The sequence below is a fragment of the Mustela putorius genome, unplaced genomic scaffold (assembly GCF_011764305.1).
Source record: "Mustela putorius furo isolate JIRA1106 unplaced genomic scaffold, ASM1176430v1.1 tig00003845_pilon_pilon_pilon, whole genome shotgun sequence".
Classification (NCBI taxonomy): domain Eukaryota; kingdom Metazoa; phylum Chordata; class Mammalia; order Carnivora; family Mustelidae; genus Mustela; species Mustela putorius.
The window spans coordinates 66,058,774-66,081,529 of record NW_025421998.1 but is presented as its reverse complement, the minus strand read 5'-3'; the positions used below and the strand labels follow the sequence as shown (position 1 = coordinate 66,081,529).

At 42.2% G+C, this 22,756-nt stretch overlaps 1 protein-coding gene across 12 annotated transcripts in view; it reads left to right on the top strand.

Annotated features, from left to right (window-relative positions):
- ELMO1 (engulfment and cell motility 1) overlaps positions 1–22,756 on the top strand; it is a 520,745-nt gene that overhangs the window by 375,251 nt on the left and 122,738 nt on the right. The window contains exon 1 of one of the 12 annotated variants that reach the window (XM_004741962.3): positions 5,139–13,863. The exons of the other annotated variants lie outside the window; for them this stretch is intronic. The gene's annotated coding sequence lies outside the window, so the exon portion shown is untranslated. Of the gene's footprint in view, positions 1–5,138; positions 13,864–22,756 lie in introns of those variants that run through there. 12 annotated transcript variants of the gene reach the window in all.

Genomic DNA, 22,756 nt, shown 5'->3' with positions numbered 1-22,756 from the left:
GCTGCCACAGACAAAGCCTCAGCCTCAACTCCCCATCTCCGCCTGCCACTCTGCACCCCTCCCTGTTCCCCAGCTGCCTCCCTGGCCTAAGGAATCAAGAAGAGAGTTTGGCAATTTACCAAAGAGAGTAAGTTCAATCAACAAATTCAGTACATTGAGTCAATAGATGTAGTAAGTCGAGAGCATTGACCTTGAACTCAAGGAGTGGGCTTCAAACCCTAGCTCCATTATTTCCTTGCTGTGTGACTTTGAGCACATTAATGTCCTTACCCTGTTTTTCAGCCTTTTCATCTATGAAATATGGGAATGCATACACACACACACATATGAACATATATACATTGTCAAGGTTAAATGAGCCAATATTAGGCTATTAGGGTGATAATATGGAATGGCCAATACTTGACCCATGTCTGAATAAGAAAACTGTTCTTTATGTTTATCCTAGTATATGTAAAGCACATGGGCCATTTCCATGAGGGGAAGTTACAAGAATGATGATACAATGCTCCAGACTAGGTGTGGGGAGGCTTGGATTCTAATCCAGCTCTCCCTCAAGCTGACGACACGACACTAGGCTGTTCTCCAACACCTGCCCTCACCACCTGTGTCCTTTCTAGATGAAGGTGTCCCTGGTGGCCCCCGAGGTGGGTTCTCCCTTCTGTGCTTTGAATTCTCTCTCTTCTCATCCACTCTGGATACCGCTTGATCAGGTCATCACGTCTGGTCCTTATGTCATCAATCTTGTCCTCTTGGAGGCTATCATCTTACCAGCATATAAATGTACTCAAACGCCTTGTGTTGGAAAAAAACAAATAAATAACTCCTTCTTGATCTTCCATGCAGTCCTCACCCCCAGCCAGATTTCCTGACCTAGTTGCCTGTTTGCCACCTTTTCTTTTCATTTCTTAGTAATTTGTTAATCCACTGCAACTTGTCTTTTGCCCTCACTAAAAATACAACTAAACAGAAGAAGCAAAGGATTCTATAAACACTAAATCATGCTGTAATACTTGAAAACCTCTTTAGCCACAAAAGCCATTGGTTTTGATGAAGTCCAGAATGACCTCTGATGGGCATTTCAAAATCTCTATGTTGTTTGCCTTCTTTGCAGCCCTTGGTTCTCTCCTTCTTAAACAGGATCTTCCCGTGGCTTTGGAAATGAACGCTCCCACAAGATAGCTACGTGACATATGATATATATGAAAGGAAAAAATGATTATCATTGTTCCAGTTGCTAGTGATATTTTTAGAAAAAAAGTTAAAAGGTACCTCAACTATATAGCTAAGCTCAAGAGAAGAAAAATACCTCTAAAATGCAGTAATAGGTGTCTTGAATACTCAAAAACCTCTCTAGCCACAAGAGACATGATTTCTAAGAGGCAAGTGGAGAAGAAGAGGAACTGTTGAGTCGTTCTAATTTAAGACTGGAAAGAAGTCACATTGTTATGACTCCCTGCTCTGATGAAAAAGATAGACATCAAAAAATTTGTAAAAATAAATCTTTTATCCCTTACATTTTTATGCTTATTGGCATCCTCCCTTCCTCCCCCTCGATTTCGTCTCTTCAACCTAAAAAGCTACCCAAATCTCTCCTATCCATAAAAAAAAAAAAAAAATGTTTTTCACCCCCGTTCCTCTTTCAAGTTCTTATCCAATCTCTTTCCTTCCCTGCACTGCCAAATTTTCCGAGAGAGAATGCCATCCCCGCTTGCCTACCTCCTCTACTCCCTGTGGTCTGATGTTCACCCACGTCCACCCACTGAAATTGCTTTATTTAGGTCAGCAGTTACCTCCCAAGTGTCAGGTCTCTTCCCAGTGCTCCTCCTGCTCCAGCACCCTGAAGCCCTGGCTCAGGTCCCCACCTGTGCTTCCTGGGATCCTGGCCATTCCCTGACTCCCGAGGCACTGCCACCACCTTTCACTGACCCTGACCTTTATGTGTTCCCCAAGCCCTTCTTCTTGATTCTCTCCTACCTCCTCTCCGCTCCCAGTATCCCATCTTCAGCCATCCTTCCATTCAAGGAGTGGCATGGCATTCTACCTCGTCCCTGTGACTTGGAACCGTGGGGGTAATCCCAGACTTCCTCAACCCTTCTTCTGGATTCCCATGTCCTGTGGATCTACCAGTGCATAAGAAGGGGCCAGCTGGCTTGTCCTGCTATGCCCCGCTTCCCAATACCATCATCTCTTACATAGACTGTGTCTGTCCTTTAATTGCTCTCTCTGAATCTGGACTCAGCCCCCCTAACAGAAACTCCCTCCCTCCCTTCTTCCTTTCTTCCTTTTAAAGATTTATATATTAATTTGAGAGAGAGAGAGGAACCAGTCCTTCCAGGGCTCGATCCCAGGACCCTGAGACCATAACCTGAGCTCCAGTCAAGAGTCAGATGCTTGACTGACTGAGCCATCCAGGTGCCCCAGAAACACCTTTATAGAACATAATTCATCTCATGATACATCTACACTAAAAAAATCTTAGCCTCCCTCTTCTTAGTGTGATAATAAAAGCTCTACATTCCATTGCAAACCACTTTTCCAAACAGAATGCCTATTGCACTCTTCAGCACTCCCCTATTAACCGTTAATTATCCTCTTGATGGCTACCTAAGCATGCTTTGTGCTTCCAAGTCTTTGTCCTTACCTCAGCAAAGAAGACCCTTCACCCTTTTGTTGACATTCTGCCTATCCCTCAATGCCCAGCACACGGGCCCTGTGGAGTCCTTCCATGGGGTTAGAATTAGTTGGTTCCTCTTAGGCACACTTTCTTTTTCCCTGCTTTGTAGCACTTAACCATACTCAGCCATACATTGAGTTTGAAACCTCTTTTTGGCAAATTAGCTTGCTTTAAACTGGCCCCTGGCCACCTGTTTCCCACCTCATGGCTGATTTGAGGTCATACTGCAGAATCCTAGATGAACCCATCGAAACCCATGGTCATCGACCATAATGAGTTATCTACACTTTCTCCTCCTTACTCCTCAGAATAAGGACAAATTCCTCCTCACTCTTCTACGCCAGGGCACCTACCAAAAAAATTACATCGGTGCTCAACACATGTGACCTGGATTAAATCTTTTATCCATCCATGAATGGAAAGTGGAAAGGGGCTAACAATGTTTCTTTAAAAAAAATTTAAAAAGCTGATAATGTTTTAAAAGGAAAAAGTACATTCTGTAACAACTTTGCAAACTACAGAACAAATTCAGTCCATAAGTGAAGGGCACTGTGTGGCTAAGGTGAGATAGGAGAAGAAGTGAGTCTACAGAGTGATGATCTCTTTTAGGACTAGGGAAAAAATGGAGCCATTTCCAGAAGAGAAAAAAAAAAGGGAGGTAGAATTTCATTTGTGTGGCTTAAAAACACTTTTAGAGTTTATTTTGGTGGTATTTACTGCCTGACAAAAGCCAACTGATTTTTTCCTGCTGGCATGTGCCTTCTGCACAGAGACCAGGGGCCAAGAAGCCTGCAAACACATTCATATCTCAAATCAGGCTCTGGCCGAGTCTGGGAGACCCCAGCTTCTAGTTGTTTATGATGTTAGTTACCCCCTCTCTGCCCCTCCCTTGTTTATGTGAGATGGAAGACCCTGGAGCTCCTTCTATTAAAAAAAAAGGAAGATATGATTATCTGTTTTGTGACATAGAATCATATCAAAAAATGGGCAGAAGATATGAACAGACACTTCTCCAATGAAGACATACAAATGGCTATCAGACACATGAAAAAATGTTCATCATCACTAGCCATCAGGGAGATTCAAATTAAAACCATACTGAGATACCACCTTACACCAGTTAGAATGGCCAAAATTAGCAAGACAGGAAATATGTGTTGGAGAGGATGTGGATAAAGGGGAACCCTCTTACACTGTTGGTGGGAATGCAAGTTGGTGCAGCCACTTCGGAGAACAGTGTGGAGATTTCTCAAGAAATTAAAAATAGATCTTCCCTATGACTCTGCAATTGCACTACTGGGTATTTACCCCAAAGATACAGATGTAGTGAAAAGAAGGGCCATCTGTACCCCAGTGTTCATAGCAGCAATGGCCACAGTCACCAAACTGTGGAAAGAACCAAGATGTCCTTCAGTGGATGAATGGATAAGGAAGATGTGGTCCATATACACTGCGGAGTATTATGCCTCTGTCAGAAAGGATGAATACCCAACTTTTGTAGCAACATGGACGGGACTGGAAGAGATTATGCTGAGTGAAATAAGTCAAGCAGAGATAGTCAATTATCATATGGTTTCACTTATTTGTGGAGCATAACAAATAGCATGGAGGACATGGGGAATTAGAGAGGAGAAGGGAGTTGGGGGAAATTGGAAGGGGAGGTGAACCATGAGAGACTATGGACTCTGAAAAACCACCTGAGGGTCTGGAAGGGGCAGGGGGTGGGAAGTTGGGGGAACCAGGTGGTGGGTATTAGGGAGGGCACGTATTGCATGGAGCACTGGGTGTGATGCAAAAACAATGAATACTGTTACGCTGAAAAGAAATTTTAAAAAAATATAATATTTGGAGTATCCGGTGTGGAGACAGATATTTAAAATAAAATAGCAGCATCCTGTTGATAAAAAAAAAAAAAAAAGGAAGACTTGCCATCTACAGTGACATAAAAGGGCCCAGTGCTACGCCTTTGCTGGTAGAAACTTGATATTTCAATAGAATTTTAAGAAAGCTGTTGGGACAAAGTGCTATTGGGAAATTCACCAATAGCTGATGGCTTCATTTATGAAGTCATGTAGTGTAGTGTGATGCTTCAGAATCACAGACATCTGGGAAGAAAAAGAAAGGTATGTGTATAGATGTTCATTTCATTGTTATTTATAGCAGCAGGAAAATGGGAAATAATTCAGCAAAGAGGATATGATAAATTAACTTATGTGCACATTAATTGATATGTTAAATATTTCAGTCATTCAAAATGATGTTTGAATGAATGTCTAAATATGTTTGAATGGTGTCTAAATATAAAAAGGCTTTTTTTTATATTATGCTAAATGAGGGGGAGCAGAATGCAAAGTTACACTTAACTAAGTAGAAATAAAAACTAAGAAGGTTTAAATCTCTTCAACAATGGTTTCTTCTGCATGATGTAATTAATTAAATTTTTTTCTTTTTTATTATGTTTTTAATTTAGTACATTTTCTCTAGTGAACATATATGTTCTTACAATCATAGTTTTAAAACCAATTTTAAAACATGGGGATGCAGGACTGTCACCAGGCTCCAAATCTGGTACAATTAGTGGTTCTGGTCTAGAGGGATTTTTTTTTTATTTCAACATCCCGTGTTATAAATTCAAGCAAAGTTTTGTTTATTCTTCCTTGAAATAAAGCATGGGTTTAAGCCAGCTGTCCTGGCTTAGTCAGTCCCCGAGTCTTTATCCTGAAGTTGATTGGTACAAAGATCAAAAGCCCTCTGAGGCTCCATTGTAGGAAGACTCATTAACTGGAAGGGAGTTCTGAACAGATGTGACATCCTTGAAAAAAGGAGCCAGACAGCAGACAGAGCTGGGCCCAGCACCTAGACTGCCGAAAACATGGATTTCAGGAGTGCTTCCTAGCGCCTCCTCTTCCCTCTCAGGCTGGGGATCGTAGGGGTGGGAGGAGGGAGGAATGGGAGACACATGAAATTAGTCACTGAGAGGTTTTCAGAGATATCCTCTTCTCCTAACTTTACCATGATGTTGGGTAGAATGACAGAAGAGCACTCAGAAGAAAGCTTTCGTAACTTCTCTAAGTATAAAGGTTTGCAGTAAGATTTTTCTATTTGGGGCCAGGTAAGGTATCAGAGCCATCTAGGGATGGTGTTCCTGGTGTTGTGTTACTAAATATGCCTCTCAGGAGTTCTTGGCAGTGGGGAAAGCTCTCGAAAGAGATAATTGCGGAATAAATGACACGTAGGAGAGTGCAGCCTCATGTGTTATATAGAAGCAACTTGAAGGAGGGAATTCCATAGAGAGAGGACCTTCCTTGGGAGGGCTTCAACATATGGATAGAAGCTTACCAGGTGAGCAGAACAGAGATGACGGGGGAAAAAAAGAAAACATGAAATTTAAGAAATGCATGAAGAGAAGACATAGTAAGTGGTGTTTTATTACTTTCAAGATACTCTGGCTATATTTTTGGGTCCCCAAGACTTGAAGGAAATGTGGCAATATGTGAACAATTGTTATAGCACACCCTTGTTAAAATTTTATTTTTAAAATGTGTTTATTTGAGAGAGAGTGCACATGCACTTGTGGAAGGGTTGGTACACACAAGGGACAGAGGGAGAGAGAGAATCTCAAGCAGACTCCCCACTGAGCATGGAGTCCTGTCGAAGGCCTGAGATCATGACCTGAGCCGAAATCAAGAGTCAGATGCTTAACTGACTGAGCTACCCAGGGGCCCTACATCATAACACTTCCCAAACACTGGTTGAATGGATGGAGGCCAATTTCTTACTTACAGAAAGTCCAAACTGGACTTTCTGGTGAAATATATTTTTTCTGTATATGCACAGAGCAGTTGAGGTGTCTCACACACAATGGATTCCCCCCAAATATAAGCAAGAGCATTTACTCATAGTTGAGTGTGTGTGATTATTTGAAGTATTTCCTCTATAATCCTCATGCCTGTCACTGTGTAGAGAGAATTGTAGGCGACACATTTTGGAAATCATGTTTCATATTTGCCTTAGGACGACTTGGAAGAGGAGCGTTTTTGCATGTAAATGGATTGGTTATTGCCCTTTGGGGCCAATTTTTATTTATATTATCAAATTAACTCCTTCCTGCAGTTGCTAGCTTAAAGACACAGGCAAGTACTGAGCAATAAAATAAAATTATATTTTTGCGTGAATTTAATTGCTGCACAAATTAGGTCTTGGGGCTCATTCTTTGTGAGAGTTGGGAATAACCTGTCAATATCATTTGCCTAGAGGGTTATGATTCACATTTCAAAGTTTCCTTTAATTGGAAGTACAATAGAGAATGGTTTGAAGTGATCTGGCTCTTACCAGCTGATGGTTTTGAAGAACTGAGTTGACGAACAGGCCTGTCCTCATTGTGGCAGTGTGGTTTGACAGGAGCACACACACTCCAAGTGAGTTTTCCTAGAGAGCTACTGGGTCGTTGCTGATATACATGGAAACTCTGGGCACATCGTTGTAATGTGACTGGCTTCTGATAATGTCAACTTCTTTATCGTGGAACAAAGTAAAAATAACTGGGTTTAAACAGGACTCTCCCTAGAATTCCGTATTGTGATCCTCCTGGTCCTGGAGGTATCTGGCTCTGTCCAGACCTACTGGACCCCTGTTGAAACCCTCAAACTTTTTCTGCTCGGCCCACCCCCTTTCACGTCTCAGAACATGATCCCCGGGAACTGACTGCCTCTGTGTCTAGAACCTCCTCTCCCTCCCTCCTTACCTGGGTGAACTGCATCAACTCACCTTCTTGATCTGGGTTTCCCTCTGGTTAACAGCAAACCCTCCATCGCTCCCCTTCCTCTCTGTTGCAGTGTGATCCCCTTTGTAACAAGAGACCAGGACCACAGATTATCTGTGAATCTGTGAGCAGAAAGAGCAGAGAAAGTAAAGGCATCAAATGTTAACTATTTGATAAAACACAGATTTAATCTCTACCAACCACTGTGAAATTGGTTCTCTTATTGAGAATATCAGAAACTAAATTTTTTTTCTCGAAAGGTGAAATCACTTGTGTGTGAAATTGATATGTGTCTCAGAATTGAAAGAGGTTTACTCATGCATGAGAGCTGAAAACCAAGAAGAATGTGATAATAGCCCCAAAGCTTCCCTTTTCGTGATGGAGAAGAAGCCGTTTCTCATTTTGTGTCACCCAGAGAATATCCTACCTTTGGCCCAGTAGATTTTTGCCACCATATTGCCAGTGGACATGCTTGGCAAGGCTGAGTTAAGGATTTTGGCATTTTCATTTTTCCTTTTGGCATGATTTTTCATCAGCCTGCATTTCTGGAATGCATTTCCATGGTATATTTGGAAGATTCAAGCTGGCAAGATGATATGCTTTGAGAATTTCACCCAACTATTGCTTTGAAGGCACTCCAGAATTACAACAGATGCATCGTATTGGGCTCTACTTTTCTGGCCCTCATGTCATTCTCAGGTCAGCCTGTTCCATTTGGTCAAGTTTATGACACCTCAAGGACTTCCACACCTTGACTCTCCAACCCCATGAATGCAAATCATAGTCGCCTATCAGAAGTCAAGCTCTGGAAGAGGAAAGAATAAAAGATTTATTTATAGACACATTTGCATTTTATAGATCTGGTTTTATTTTGGTGTTTGTAGATTTTGCTTATATTTTAGGCATTTTTAAGGGAAATACAAAAATGGCAAATCCAGGGGAATTAAGCCTGATCACATTAATGTCTCATAAATATGATTTACAAAATATAAGTCAGCCTTAGAATGCTACTGAAGTAATCCCACCTGCTCCAAACAACTTGCTTATGGGAGCTCGGAGGCAGTGGTATAATAGACTGCTTGTGGTACTTCACAGACCCCAGTTGAATCCTGAGTCCCAGCCTTATTGGATGGTGACTGTAGACATACTACTTAAACATTGTGGGTCTCAGTTTCCCTTTTTGGAGAATGGGCATTTGTTTAATGGTAGCGGCCCATTGTCAGTACACTTGCTGATATTTCTCCCATTCTCTCATAGATGTCAAGGCTGTATCACATTAATGCTTAGCATCCTGGGACCTAAAGATACACTGACATTATAGCAGACTTGGTAGGTTCTGATTTATCTCCCCATGAGGGTGAAAAAAAGAGAAGCATCTACCTTTGTATGGTGATTTTCTATGGAATATTGTTATGAGTATCTCCCCTTGGGGGTAAAAAGATATATAAAAATTATCCTGGCCAAGTTTAGTTGAAGTTTGGCATATATCTTGGTTTTAAAATGCACCATGTTAAAAAAAAAAAAAAAAAAAAAAGGGAAACAAACCAGAGATAACTATCTACTGGCTAAGCCAGTAGAGGGAGTGTGCCTTGAGAAGACTAAGATATAGTTAGAGGTAAGCCTTGTACAATATATACTCCAGAATTTTTCTGAGGCTCAATTTCACCCTCATGCTATTCCTTCTTAAGAATCAGTTGACCAAACAAAAATGGAGTTCAGGGTAGCCATGTCATGAACTAAGGAAGTTATCATCATCACATCCCTTGCCAGTGATGAACACACTTCCTGTTGAAATAGATGCCCAGATTATGGAAGTAATCTGTTCGGGACCAGCAGCAGGAAAATGAAAGGATTTACTATTAGTGCCTCCTCTCTATAGCCCAGTATGTGGAATCCTCTCCAGCTCCCTTTTAAAATGCTCACTATAAATGGTGTTCCTTTTAGTTAGGACCAATAGGCAAACTAAGGGAAATTTAGCCAGCTAGTTTAGAAATCATTCTACAATAGTCACTTATTTTTTTGTCCCCAAAAATACATATCCCTTAACAATTCTTTTTTGATTCATGAATTTATTTAAAAAGTACTACAAAGGTATATGAATTACACATCAAATTTGGTAATAATCTATTCACTAAATCATGTTTGCGGAAAGAAATAGAATTCAATTAGCTTGAATCTGCCCTGAGAAAGTGCAGGTAAATGGTACCAGCAATGGCTACCCAGCACAAAGCAGAGATGCCAGGCTGTCATGTGGGGGTGAAGTAGAAAGAGATTTCTTCTGATTTGTATTCAGATGCCCAGGGATGATTCCCACCGCCCCCCGTATCTTCCAGGTTGGTGTTGCGGTTCCCTTCTATCTACAGATGGCTCATAATAACTCTGAATGTGTCCAGAAGCTTGATGGCATAACACTGATAATACATTTTGAGCTTCTCTCATGCAGGGCCATTGTACTGCATAGCAGTTCTTGGGGGCTTGTTCAGATATCAGACCAATAAAATGCAGATTTCCCCTTTTTGAGGTTCAACAGCAGCTCTGAGTCTCGTATAGACCCTTTCAGTGCAAGTCTAGAAAGGAAAGAATACCCAGCAATGGCCAAATTAGCGAACAGCCTATGATCTCAGTTAACAAAACTACTAGACAAGATTCTATGGAAAAATTCTTTGGAAGTTTCTCCAAAGACCGTGTAACTATTTGGTAGAAAGTGACCCCTGTGAAAATGTAGGTGAAGCAGCTTATTTTTCAGAACTAACACCTTGACTATCTTGGTGAACCAAGGGCTCTGCTTGCTAGCTTTTGAATAGATGAGGAGGGTAGAACAGACGGAAGGCCAAAAAATATTCTCTACCTTGCAATTTGGTCTTAAAAATGAATTTTCAAGGAAAAATTTTGAAGAAAATTTATGACATTTCATAGTGTCCACGATAAATACTACATGATTTACCTGTGTTATTGTTGGTGGGTCTGATAGCATCTCTACCCACCTGGTGAATTTGGTCTTTAAGAAATCCCATGTTCATTCTTCACATGCCTGTCCTAGCAGCTATGGAGCCCCATACTCTGCAATGGTACCTACCCTCAACTCAAGAATTTGTAGTAAATCAAAGGAAGGTGACCTTGGTCTGATGTAGATGTAGATGTGTCGTTTGGGATGGCTGATTCTCAAAAACAAACAAAAAACCATAAAACTCTTCTTCATTTTGTACATTGAAAATGAATTCATTTTCTTTATGCAAACATCTCTTAGCAGTGATTCTCAAGTTCTGGTGTATGTAAGAATCCCCTGGAAAGCTTGAGGAAATGTCCGTAGATTCCATTCCCTGGGATTCTGGTTCAGGAAGAATACAGTAGGATCCCAGGAATCTTCATTTTGAGGAGAACTCCCAATGACAATATCCAGGTGGTCCCTGTTGATCGCACTTGTAGAAGCTGGAGCTAGAATCCCTTGGTTCAAATCCCAGCTCTGCCACATTGTGTCTTGGTCAACTTGCTCAAGTTACTTTGCCTCCGTATGCCTCAGTTTCCTCATTCTGTACAATAGGGGAAATGGTAATACCTCACAGTATTTTTGTGAGAATTCAGTCAGTTAGTTCATATAAAGTATTTGGAATGCTATCTGGACTGTTAATTGGCCAGTAAATGTTAGCTAGACCAGTCCAACAAGTTATAGATGCCTTGAAATAGTTTATTTCATATTTTGAGTTATGTAGGTGTTTTGGGGGGCTGGGAATCATTTTATGGAGTACTTCAATGGTTTGTCATTTCTAATAGGATGAGAGCCAACATCTTTAATATGGTCTCTAGGATCCTACATGTCTAGCTTTTGCCTGCTGTCCGAGCTCATCTCACATCATCCTTCCAGCCATTCTCACTGCAATCAGCTGCAATTGGTGTATTTTGAGTTTCCAAAGATGCCATACTTCCTTCTAGGCAGTGTTCATCTAGACAGGCCCTCACATGTGCTATTCCTTATGTCTGAGACACTGTTCCCCTCACTTTTAGTTTATTAATTTTTACTCTACCTTTAGAGATTTAGCTCACCTTTACAGATTTATCACTTCCTCTGAGATGCTTTTCCTGAACTTAAGTTAAATCCTTTCATTTGTGTTCATGGCACATAGCTCTCCTTCATACCCGATATGAAAGTTATACTTTCATATTTTTTCGTCCTCCACTCAAGTTCTTGTGCCATAAGGTAAAAACCATGCCAGTTTGTTTGGTCACAGTGCTTGACATATAAACCCTCAGAATTTGTGGAATGAATGATTAAATTTTGCTTAAGGGAAGACCAGGTTGGAATGCCATGTTGCTACATAAAAACAGTGGTATTTGGAGGGTCTCACGAGGGTGAGAGGACAGGGGGTAGGTGTCCTCATGGCAGAAGAGAGTAGGCAGAAGAGGGTCAATATGTTCCAGAGTGGCGGTCAAAAGACCTGAGATAGCCACCATCCTGGGTGGTGGAGGTCATGTGGACAGAGCTGAGATAGATGGCCAGAGTTGGGTTTGGGTGCGAGACAGGATGAACATAAGTGAGAATTCCTATCCGAGCTCACAGGGGCAAAAAGAGATAAAATGGAAAATCAGGATTCAGATTTCTGAAGGGACAAATTCAACACCAAGACCACTGTGCTAGAGTGGAGCACTTGGAGGTAGAGGAGAATGGGGTTTGGGCTGGGAGTCCTTTCAGAATAAAGGAGGCTCAGAGTTACTGTTGCTTATGAGACTGTAGGTATGTGACAGATGGATAGTTCACTTGGCTTCAAGAGCCGGAGATGTGCAAAGCCCCCTCTGAAGCTTGCTGTGTGTCATTGATGGTCTGAGGGCACTGGGTTTGTAGAGAGGCCTTCAGGAAGGAGAAGTTCTTGAAATTCATCATGATGGGACGGAGAATAATTCCTTTCCTTCTAATGTAAGCCAAAGTCATAACCTTCTTTGACATTTGCCATCTTCAGTCAGTCTTTGTAGAGTTGAAGCCTTCCACAGGCACACAGGTAAGATTACCACCATCCAAGTCCCCTCTGGTGTCTGACCGGGCCATGTAGCCATTTATTGCTCAGTGGCGGCCCCTGCTGTTAAGGAGAAAGATAGCACATCCAGAGTCCGTCATTAACTCTGGTACCTGTAACTAGGCGATTTTGGTGCAAACAGGAGAGGAGCCAGGGGCCAGGTAAATGGACTCACGACATCCCCAGGGAGATACCTCTCTCACCCGTGTTCAGCGTGCCTTGTGAGCTGCTAGCGCAAGAGAAGGAGCTGAGCCTAAAGGTTTGGGGCTTAAAAATATTTTACAAGCTTCTCCGTTCAATCGCTTCGTTACAGAGATTTGCTGGGAACCATCACAGTGCCCTCTGAGAAATGCCAGTGCAAACTTTTCTTTGGGGGCTTTCAGGACTCTCAGGTGACAGATATCTTAAAAGATAACGCCCTCACTCTTGAAGTTAATTTACAATACATTTTCATTAGGGGTGGAGGCGCAGTGTCGATGTTTGTTTACATTCTGGACAGGAATCCGAGTATAGATTCTTCCGTAGGCGTCCCGCTGGGTCGCCCTCCTGTGTGCATGCATCTCTGGGCGCGCGTGTGCTGCATGTAGGAAATAAGGCAGTTATATGCCATTTGTGGGCAAAAAACTGCATGGGAAGAGAAGAAGAGAGAACGCAAACTCACTATCACATAAAAGTAGGGAGAGGGGGAGAGAGGAGATTGCCGTTGATTATGGGTCTGGCAGCAGATGTTCTACACGAATCCAACTCGCTGCAGCCAGTCTGTTTCCATGGCAACAGAATCAGTAATTATTGAGCCCAGGCGCTCCCCCCCTTCCTCCCAACAAGGTGGAGGCTGATGAATATGAACTATCTCCAGCCCATCACCAGCTCTTTCTTTTTCTCCTTCTTCCTCTTTCTCTCTCTCTTTTTAAAGTTCTTTATAACAAAAGTGGAGGTATTGAACGCCGAGAAGAGGAGCTCTGTGTTTATTGATGAAAGAGCATAGGGCACAATATTGAAATGAAGTGATTATTTTTCTCTTGTGATACTATAAGAGAAAAGCTCTTCCTAGAAAAGCCGATGATCTCTGAAGATGCTAAATAAATGAGCAGGAGTTTCCCTGAAATGGAGGCTCCCTTTGATTGGCTGATCTTTCTGCGATTCCTGCCAATCGGAGCACCCCTGGGCTCGAGCTCCATAAACATAAGCAAAGCTACATGCTTATTCTTCTGGACTCGAAGTGTGTGCCATTCAAAGGTGTGTGGCAGGTCTCCATTCACATGGCTCGACTGGAAACCTGTTTTGTGAACAAGCTTACTCGGGAACCATCCGGTATTCCAGCACATTGTTCTTCTGGGGGACGGCTCTAAGTCATCTGGTGGCGGCAGCAGCTTAGCAGCAGTCTTTGTAGTTGGGAAGGATGGACTTACGGGAGCTTGGTGAGTAAACCTGAGTCTTACACATCTGTCCGCCGGTATCCGCAGCCGGCGCTAAAATGCAGCTTTGTCCTATTGTCTGCCGAGAAAACTATGAATTGCAACGAGCACATGGAAGAGCGGGCATTCTGGGGTTCCTGTGATGTGTGAGCTTCTGTATTCCAAAGGCTGCATGCATTGCTTGGGTAGGATCAGATTTGTAGTTGTATTATACCAGAACACTGGCTTGTCTAGTTAGGATTAGGAGGAGGAGTGGAGTTGTGCTTTATCTGCCTGGGTATAGATCCATTTCTGAAGAACATGCTTTTAAAACTAAATTAGTGAGAATCATCCTGTGCATTGCTGGGAAGAGGGAGAAAGGTGCAGGCACAGAGCTGAACATTAAGCAGCTTGACTGTGTTGCCGGTGTTTGCATTGTGAAGAGAGATGTTGTTACGATGGTCTGTCAAACACTTCTTCAGACCCCCAAGCGCAGAAGGGGGCATCTGAATATGAACTGCTGCTCTCGGCTTGGAAAGTGTGCAACCGAGCTAGGTCATGCCCCTGACTTCTGTCATGAAACCAGTCTCTAAATCAAAATATGTTCTCTCTCTTTTTAAAAATTAATTGCAAAGATGAGCTGAAGTACAGTCAGAGAGATTTTAGCTGCCAAAAACCACGCTTCCAAATGACTCTGTTTTGCATCCTTTTCAGCCCCTGAAAACCAGACAGGGTTTGCAAAGTTATATTCAAGGATTGGCTCTTCTCCAGGGAAGGGCTGCTCTGAGCTATTGCTTTCCTCCCTGGGGTTTAATTTTCTGACACTGGTGATGAAATTCTTGATTTCTTTGGGTAGAAGCAGGAAAAAAGAAGAAGGCACTGCTGTAAACAGGCAATAGAGAGACAACATGGGGAAGGAAAAACTCTCTGCCTTTAGAGACCCTTCTAGCTGCAAACTTAAAAATATATGTGGCAAGAAAGAACTCAAGCACTGGGTAGGATTCCAGGGGGACTATAATCTTTCTGAACATGGGGAGGAGAAGCATTGCTTTCGGCGTGGGTGTGGGGAGCGGGGGCTGAACTTGGGGCTTCCATCTCTGCATAAGAACCTCTCCCCAGCATCTCTGCGGGTTTTGAGGCTTCATCACTGTTACTTTTTTTTTTTTAATGTAATTCCCCATCTCATGTGCCAGGAACACTGACAGCATACTGCATGTCTTCTATTTACAGTTCACTTGGGTGCAAACAACAGAGGGAAAGAGAGAGGAAAGCCTTATCATCTGGTTCAGAAATACTTGCATGTGAAATACTTGAACATGGGAAATCTTCCCAGCTAGTCCTTTATAACAATGTCCTTTTGACAGAAGAGAGTGTTGTAGGTCTTCACGTGGCTGCAAAAGGGGATTTGCTGTGTCCTAAATGGGATCTCTGGTGGGTGGGTAAAGAAACAAAAGAGCTAGGAGGGTTTCTCCTGGAGGAGACCTGAAAGCAGGGGGAGGGGGGTTGGAAGAGACCTGACCTGCTCTTCGGACCTGATGCCATGGGAAGAGAGAGCCAAGTTTCCTCCCTGTGGGTGACAGCATGGGGAACCCGGTCACTTGGCCAGGTCAGTGACCTGTCATGTTAGCTGAAGACTCCTCTAAAAATAGAGACTGTCTTCTGATCCCAAGAGGCTCAAGATGGTGTGCCAAATTGAGAATTCCCCCTGATCGGAGGCAAGTGTGTGCAGGGGGACTCAACCGATTACATCTCACTCCTAGGCACACCTTGACCCACGCCCAGTTTTGAGGAAGTCTGGTTTTTAAGCGGACGTGCATTAAATGACGTCATTTCGTTAGAATGACCCTCCCTCCTCTTTCGGTCTCTTCTCTCCCCCATTCGCGTCACTGCCATGAGTGAGGCACTGGCACCTGTTGGCAAGAATGAGAGAAGAAACAGCCTTTTATGGAAGCACTAAAAATGTTTAAAAAAAAATTAAGGGTAGTTACTAACCTATTTTTGGATCATGAAAGTCTTAAGAATTTGCAAGCTGTGAAACTCTCCCCTGGCCCTAAGAAAATCCATGAATGCATGATCACATTATAACTCTGATGACAGCCCGCATTTCAGGGTCATGTAGGATTTCTGTCCCAGGTAAAAAGCCAAGAATTTATTATACCCTCAAGTTTCTTATCTCCTTTTTGCAAAGGGCTCGTTAAATACTGCCCGGCCCTGTGCCAGTCAACTTCTGACTCAAGTGGTGGCTTCAGTCCTTGAATGAGGTCCTGCATGTTCTCACTGAGGGCTGGAACGAAGACGTCTTGGGAACAGTTCTAGAATGTGGTAGTTTTTCACTTCTCAGCTTGTGGTGTTAGTGAAACTAGGATCACAGGACTTGAAAGGAACATGCTCCTTCAGCTGCCAGAACAGCTACCTGTTCAGTCCTGAAGGAGAAGGCTGCTTCCTTCTGCCTCTGCATGGTGTTTGTGGGATGTGGGACGTATTAGAAGCTCATATGGAAAGGTAAAGAAAAATGAATTCCCTCAGATTTTCACGTGACTGTCAGAGTTGCCTGAGAGGTCACAGTGAATATGAGTATGTTAAATCCAATCTCTGAAGTTCAGCACTGAGAATTGGAATGATAGAATCCATGTCCCCTAGCAATTGGATTGCAGTCAGTCACAATGGGAAAAGCTAACCTGCCCTGAGCATTTGCGGTGTGGCAAGCACTATCCAGTATGTCTGGAGATGTAGTAAATCACTGAAGCTTTAAAACAGCCCCAACAGGATGGCTTTTATACCTGTTTTCTAAATGAAGAGATCGAGTCACCAAAACGTCAAGGAACTTGCCCATGTCTACCAAACCAGGACGTGGCAAGTGGTTTGTGTTTTCACACATGTTGACTTACCTGTTTGCTGCATCCCTGGATGGAAGGAGAGCGAACGGACAGGGGAAGGAGGTCTCCTCCCCTCAGTCCACCTGGCTGAACCAGACCATGGGGAATTGGATTCAACCATCATTGTGATAATCAAAGTCAAATTAGAAAGGCCTTTTCGGGTGGTTGGGTGAATAGTTTACAGTGTCATTTAGGAAAAGATGTTGGAGTTAAGTAAAACGTCGTTACCAAAATGCCCCATTTGTTTATCCCCTTGTGTTACTGTATGATATGCCACCTTGTTCCGAGGAGTGTTTCTTTGACTGATAGGCTCTAGGTCAGTTTCCGCATAAGACGGGCTCCTCCTGGGCCATCTGTGGGAGGTGGAAGGTCATCAGATCCATGGCTGCCCTTTGCTCGATTCACAGTTGCTGTAGCAACAGTGAGGCCCCTGAAAAACCAGGAACAACAGTGCCTTCAGTCTGGGGGCGTGCGTGACCCTCAGTGGTCGTGGGAGTCACCAAGGCCACCATGCTTTCTAAAGATCCTGCAAATAGACCCAGCTCAGAGAGAGATTACACGTAGTGGTGGAGGATGTACATGGATGAAGCAGCTGAAGGCTCAGATTAGACCTGAAAATCGTTGAATGTGACACAGTTTTCAAACCACGTCAGTCAGAGTTGGGGGCGTTGACGGGACTGGGGAAATGTGGAGCAGGGTCGGTGGGTGAGTGAGTCCTCCACTCCCATTTCTATCTGTTTTATAAACTGACATTCCCACCAAAGATTTAACTAATGACAAATGGAGGGGAAGGAGTTAGGCCACTAGACAGAGAAAGAAAAACTATTGATGTCCTTGAAATTTCCAGCTTGACATATAAAGAAATAGCAGACCAGAATGTACAAGCCAGATTGCATTCAACAGAAAAAGAATCTGTAGGGGTCTCAGTAGCAGGTTTTAAAAATGTGGGTTATTTGCTATGCATGCCTAATATTATGCACTTTCTACTATTACACTAGGTATGTGAATGTGTAAAAGACAATTTCAATAGCTATTCAAAAAAAATAATGTCCTACAGGGATAATATAGCCAATCTCTTTCTAGAACAAAACTGTCTAGTGGAAATACAATGCAAGTTCTGTGTGTAATTTCCATTTTTTTTAGTAATCACATGTAAAAAGTAAAAAAAAGAAAAAGCAGGCCTATAAATGTTAATAATATATATATTTAACCCAGTATGCCCCAAATATTTTAGCATGCAACTGCAAAATTATTAACAAAAATATTTATATTCAATTTTTTTATGTTAAGTCTTTGAAATCCAACATGTAATTTACACTGACAGCACAACTGAATTTGGATACTGAATTTTCACAGGAAATCTGTTTTTAGATTTCATAAAATTTATAGTTAAAAAGGTAGATTCACGGACCCAACTTCTTCCAAACATACACAAAAGTTTTTCAATAACTGAAGTATCAATTTTTAAATATAGATTAGCTAAAGTTAAATAGAATTTGTAACTCACTTGCATAGTCATACTAGCCACGTATTTCAAGGTTTCCATAGCCACGTGTGGTTAGTGACTAGTCTACTAGACCGGGCAGTGCTGGGCTCTAAAGAGCTCTCCTGCTCTACCAGGCCAGTGACTTCTTTTCTTTTTTTTTTTTTTTTTTAAAGATTTTATTTATTTATTTATTAGGCCAGTGACTTCTATCTCATCATCATGCTATACCTCCTTCCTCTCTTACTCTGTGAAGTACCTAGAAGACTTGCCCTGGCGACAGAGAGATTAACAGAACATTAGTATTCACAAACTTGTTTACTTTTGCCCTTAACCATTGTACATGCAACACTCAACATGTAGAAAATCTTGGTTTTTCCATTAGTCTGCTTGGCATAGAGGAATGTGAAGGTGTACCATTTCCTATTGCAGAAAGTCAACATTCACCATCTGTGGCATGTTTCTGTCCACAGATATGGTGGCCCCACCACTCACCACACGTTGGGCCGCCACCTTCAACACAGTATGTTCAGGACACGTGGGTTTAGTTTTAATAATAGGCTAAGCAAACCTTGATTGAGAGGGTAAGTCTGCTGCAAACAGATAATTTGTTATGAAGACAAGTATAAATTGAGGCTAAGGGATGATTTAATTGCTGTCATCTTACTCAATTCTGCAAATTTTGTTTAGCTGGAAAATATTGACTAAGTAGTTCTTACAGTTAATTTGGTCTTAAAATCCTTACCTTCAACATCATATGTTATTCTATTTATTCACTCCCCCAAGGTTTTTTCTTTTTAATGTAAAACCAATTATGAAAATGTAATCAACCTTTTCAGGAAGCTAGATCCAAATCATGCTGCAAAGCCTTCTTCCAGGCATCCGGGCCCAGCCTCCTAGAGATGTCCTGACATTGACATTCGCAGCCAGATCTGCAAGTAGAAGGATATAGCTCGCTCTGCGTTTGGTCTGCTTAAATCTTTGGTTAATAAAGAGATCTTTTAGAAATCTCACAAAACATTGAGAAAGGGAGGGAAAAAATCCCTACAGTTCAATACCATCCCTAATACCAGGGACACCTTCCGGTCCAGCTATACCCATTTCCTGCACGTTGGACAGAATTCCCAAGGAATAGGCCTTGTGCACGTAAGCACTCAGAAATGTTCGCTGGATTGGGTTGTGTGGCCTCTTGGCAACTTGTTTCTTTTCATGGCAGGATTTTATCATCTTTCCTGAGGCAACACTGGCAGACCAAGTAAATTAAACCAGAAGCAGGGTTGAAGCTAAGAGTGAGATGATTTGCTTTGTGAATCCGCTGTTTGGCCACACCCAAGACTATCATGAGTGGAAGGAGGTGCTGTGGGATTTCAGTGAGCACAGAGACACCGGGAAATAGCTATTACATAAGTGAAATTAGCATCACAATAATTATCTTTGAATTGCCACAGGATTTTGAAGTCCACTGATATGCTAACGAGTTTCAAACCATCTGTGACGTTCTAGAAATCCAGGACTAGAAAAGTACTCATCTAGATGACAGAGCAGTAATCGAGAACCTAAGGCTTTGACTTCCTGTCTATAGTTTTGCAACTGAATTCTGTAAATCATTTAAACCTTCTGCTCCACAGCACCTACACACAGGTATAGAGAGAAGTTAAGACTTGATGAGTTCCAAGGTCAAGAGTGCAAACCATCTGTTCTCTAGGGCTCATGTTGCATCGACCATAGCAATCTTTCCCACTGTTCCTAGATGGAACTTCAGAATCCCTCTTAACACAGCACCAAGGCAGCCACTACCAACCAATCAGAACTGGCTTACAGCTGAAACTGATTTTTCATCCCTCTCCTATGTCTTTTTCTCAGCTCTGTGCATTGTGCAAGACTTTGAAAAGGAAACACACAGGGAATTATCCTCAGTATGCAGGGTTTCAGGAATAAGGGAATGTCAGTCCTTTACTCATCTTCTTGCTCAGCTGTTCCAGGGAGGTGTTGCCATCTGACAAAGAGGGCTGCAGCCTGGCACTTTGGGAGCTCACTTTTCCTTTCCTTTAAGCTATAAGTGATGAGAGACCTGTCAAGGAGAGCAGTTCACTGGCATCATTCCCAGACCTGGAAGCATAATGAAATAAAGTTTCATTCTGACTTGGTTGGAATTTTTATAGCTGAACATTTGAGATAGCATCTGGGGCAGTTCTAACATCTATTCGCCTGGTTGGAAGGAAGCACCCATCAGCTAATGGAACTCGGGCCTTCATACTGGCAGCCCATACTGACAGACTTGACCTTTGGGCAGATCATTTCTAATTGGAGCCAGCCAGGCCATGGGTCCTAGCACCTGTGATGGAACTCACTCATGTCTGACGGTCCAGCAATGTGAAATATGCATTACAGATGTTCTATCATATACAAAGAATGGTATCAAAGTAGGAACTGGTCTGAAAGCCCCCCATACTGATACTGAGTGTCAGTCCAGACTACTTAATGTTAAGGGCTCAATCCAAGCCTGGGGCTCTGGGATGCTATGTTGGTACGATCCATTAGCATTCTTCCTAGTACCCACACCCTTCCAGCTTTAGAGAACAGAGGGGTTCAGTGGACAGAAGCTCCCACTCTGGATTCCATAAGCCAGGTTCAAACTTCACTGCAAAGCATACCTAAGAAACTTTGCAAAGACCACCAAATAGGAGATCCTTCTGTCCTCCTGAAAATTTCTTGAGGTCTAGGTAGATGACTACTTAAACCCTCTGAACCTTAGTTCTCTCATCTGTAAAAATGGAAGTAAAGGTGCATATCTCACAAGGCTGTTGGTGAATGGAAATTAAATTATGGAGTCTGTGTAAGTGATGAGAGCACCATAATGCTCTGTGCAAGGAGACAATAGTACAATTATATTCCATGAGTAGAAGCCATTTATTTTTTGTTGTCTCAGAGAATGTCTAGCTCAACTCTTTGGCTATGGAAGGTTCTCTAACTGGACAGCTAGAGTGCTAGGTGGGCACATGCCGTCTGCTCTCAGATCACTCTCCTAAACCCTCAGAGATTATCCCAGCCCTGCTAGCATCAGAGGCCACCCAGAGGGAAAAGGACACCACCCTTAGAACAAAGAGCCTGGAGTGAAGCCCCAGGTTAGCTACCAGTAACATTTAGGTCTTGCCATATTGCCTCTCCAATCTTTAGTAACTTTTTTTCCTCATGTACAAAATATAGAGAATATCTAACCCATCAGATACATAGAAATGTTCAGAGAACAAACAACATATCCCATGTGCTCTGTGGATTGTACATAAGGTAATATATAAGGTATTACTGTTACTACTTCATATCCAGTATCTCTTAACAATTCAGCCTTGTTTACAGAGAAGAAATCACTGGAAATATGTTTTTGGAGCAAGAGTCAGAAGCTCCAGGATAGTGATGTATGCTTTCCTGATTTTGGAGGCCAGTTAAGATCAAACGATATTGTGCTTCTTGGCAGATGCCTTGGGGCATTCAGGAAAGCTGTGACCTATCGTAAATAACTGGTGGCTTTTATATTGGTTAAATGAAAGATGTTCTTGGTCTCTGCATATGGCCCGTAAGTCTGTCTGGATTGCCAAGTTTTAGCCATCCTGTCCCAACTCACTCTCTCTTCTTCATGAAGACATAATAAACCTTTGGAAAATATGTATATTTTTGGTTCTTCCATATGCAGGTTCCCAGGTACTTCTTGGTAGCTTTCTTCTCTCCTCCATCCTCCTAAGCATGCATTGTATGCCCCTGAATTACTATTCTGTCAAGAAAGGAGAATGGGTGATGTCTTTGTTTGTTAATCTGGTTATTTATTTACCATAAACCTCTCACATCCCAGATATTAAAGAATCCTGAGTCCTAGGATGGCAAATAGATTCTGTCTGGTGACAACTTAGGTACTCTGGTGGAGGCTGCTTAGGGCCTACTTCTGGGCCCAGTGGGCCCTTGGGTGGGGAGGGAAGGGTTGCCATGTGCAGTTACCTTATTACAGGTGAAGGAAGTGAGACTCAGAGAAATTAATGGACTTGTTAATATGTCTCTTGACAAGGGACAATGTTTACATTTCCTTGCTGTCTCAATTCAGTCAACAACCACTATTTGCTGAATGCTTGCTCCGTATTCTAGGACTGGGTATTATCTAGGAACAAAAATAATCTGTGAACGTCTGTGGATTAACCTGCGTGGAAGTTTGTTTTTCATGCAATCATTAACCTCAAAGTTGTCCAGAATTGAGAGACTATGATAACAAAATTCCCAACCAACCAATTATTTATGTAAGTTGATCTTTGAAGAACACAGGTTTGAATGCACTTATAGGTGGATTTTACAGTATGGTACTATAAATGTATTTTCTCTTCCTTATGATTTTCTTAATGACAATTTCTTTTCTCCAGGTTACTTATTTTAAGAATACAGTATATAATGCATATAACACATGAACCATGTATTGATCGACTATGTTATTGGTAAGACTTCTGATCAACAGTAGGCTGTTGGTAGTTAAGTATTGGGGAAGTAAAAATTACATGCTGCTCTTCAACTGTATTAG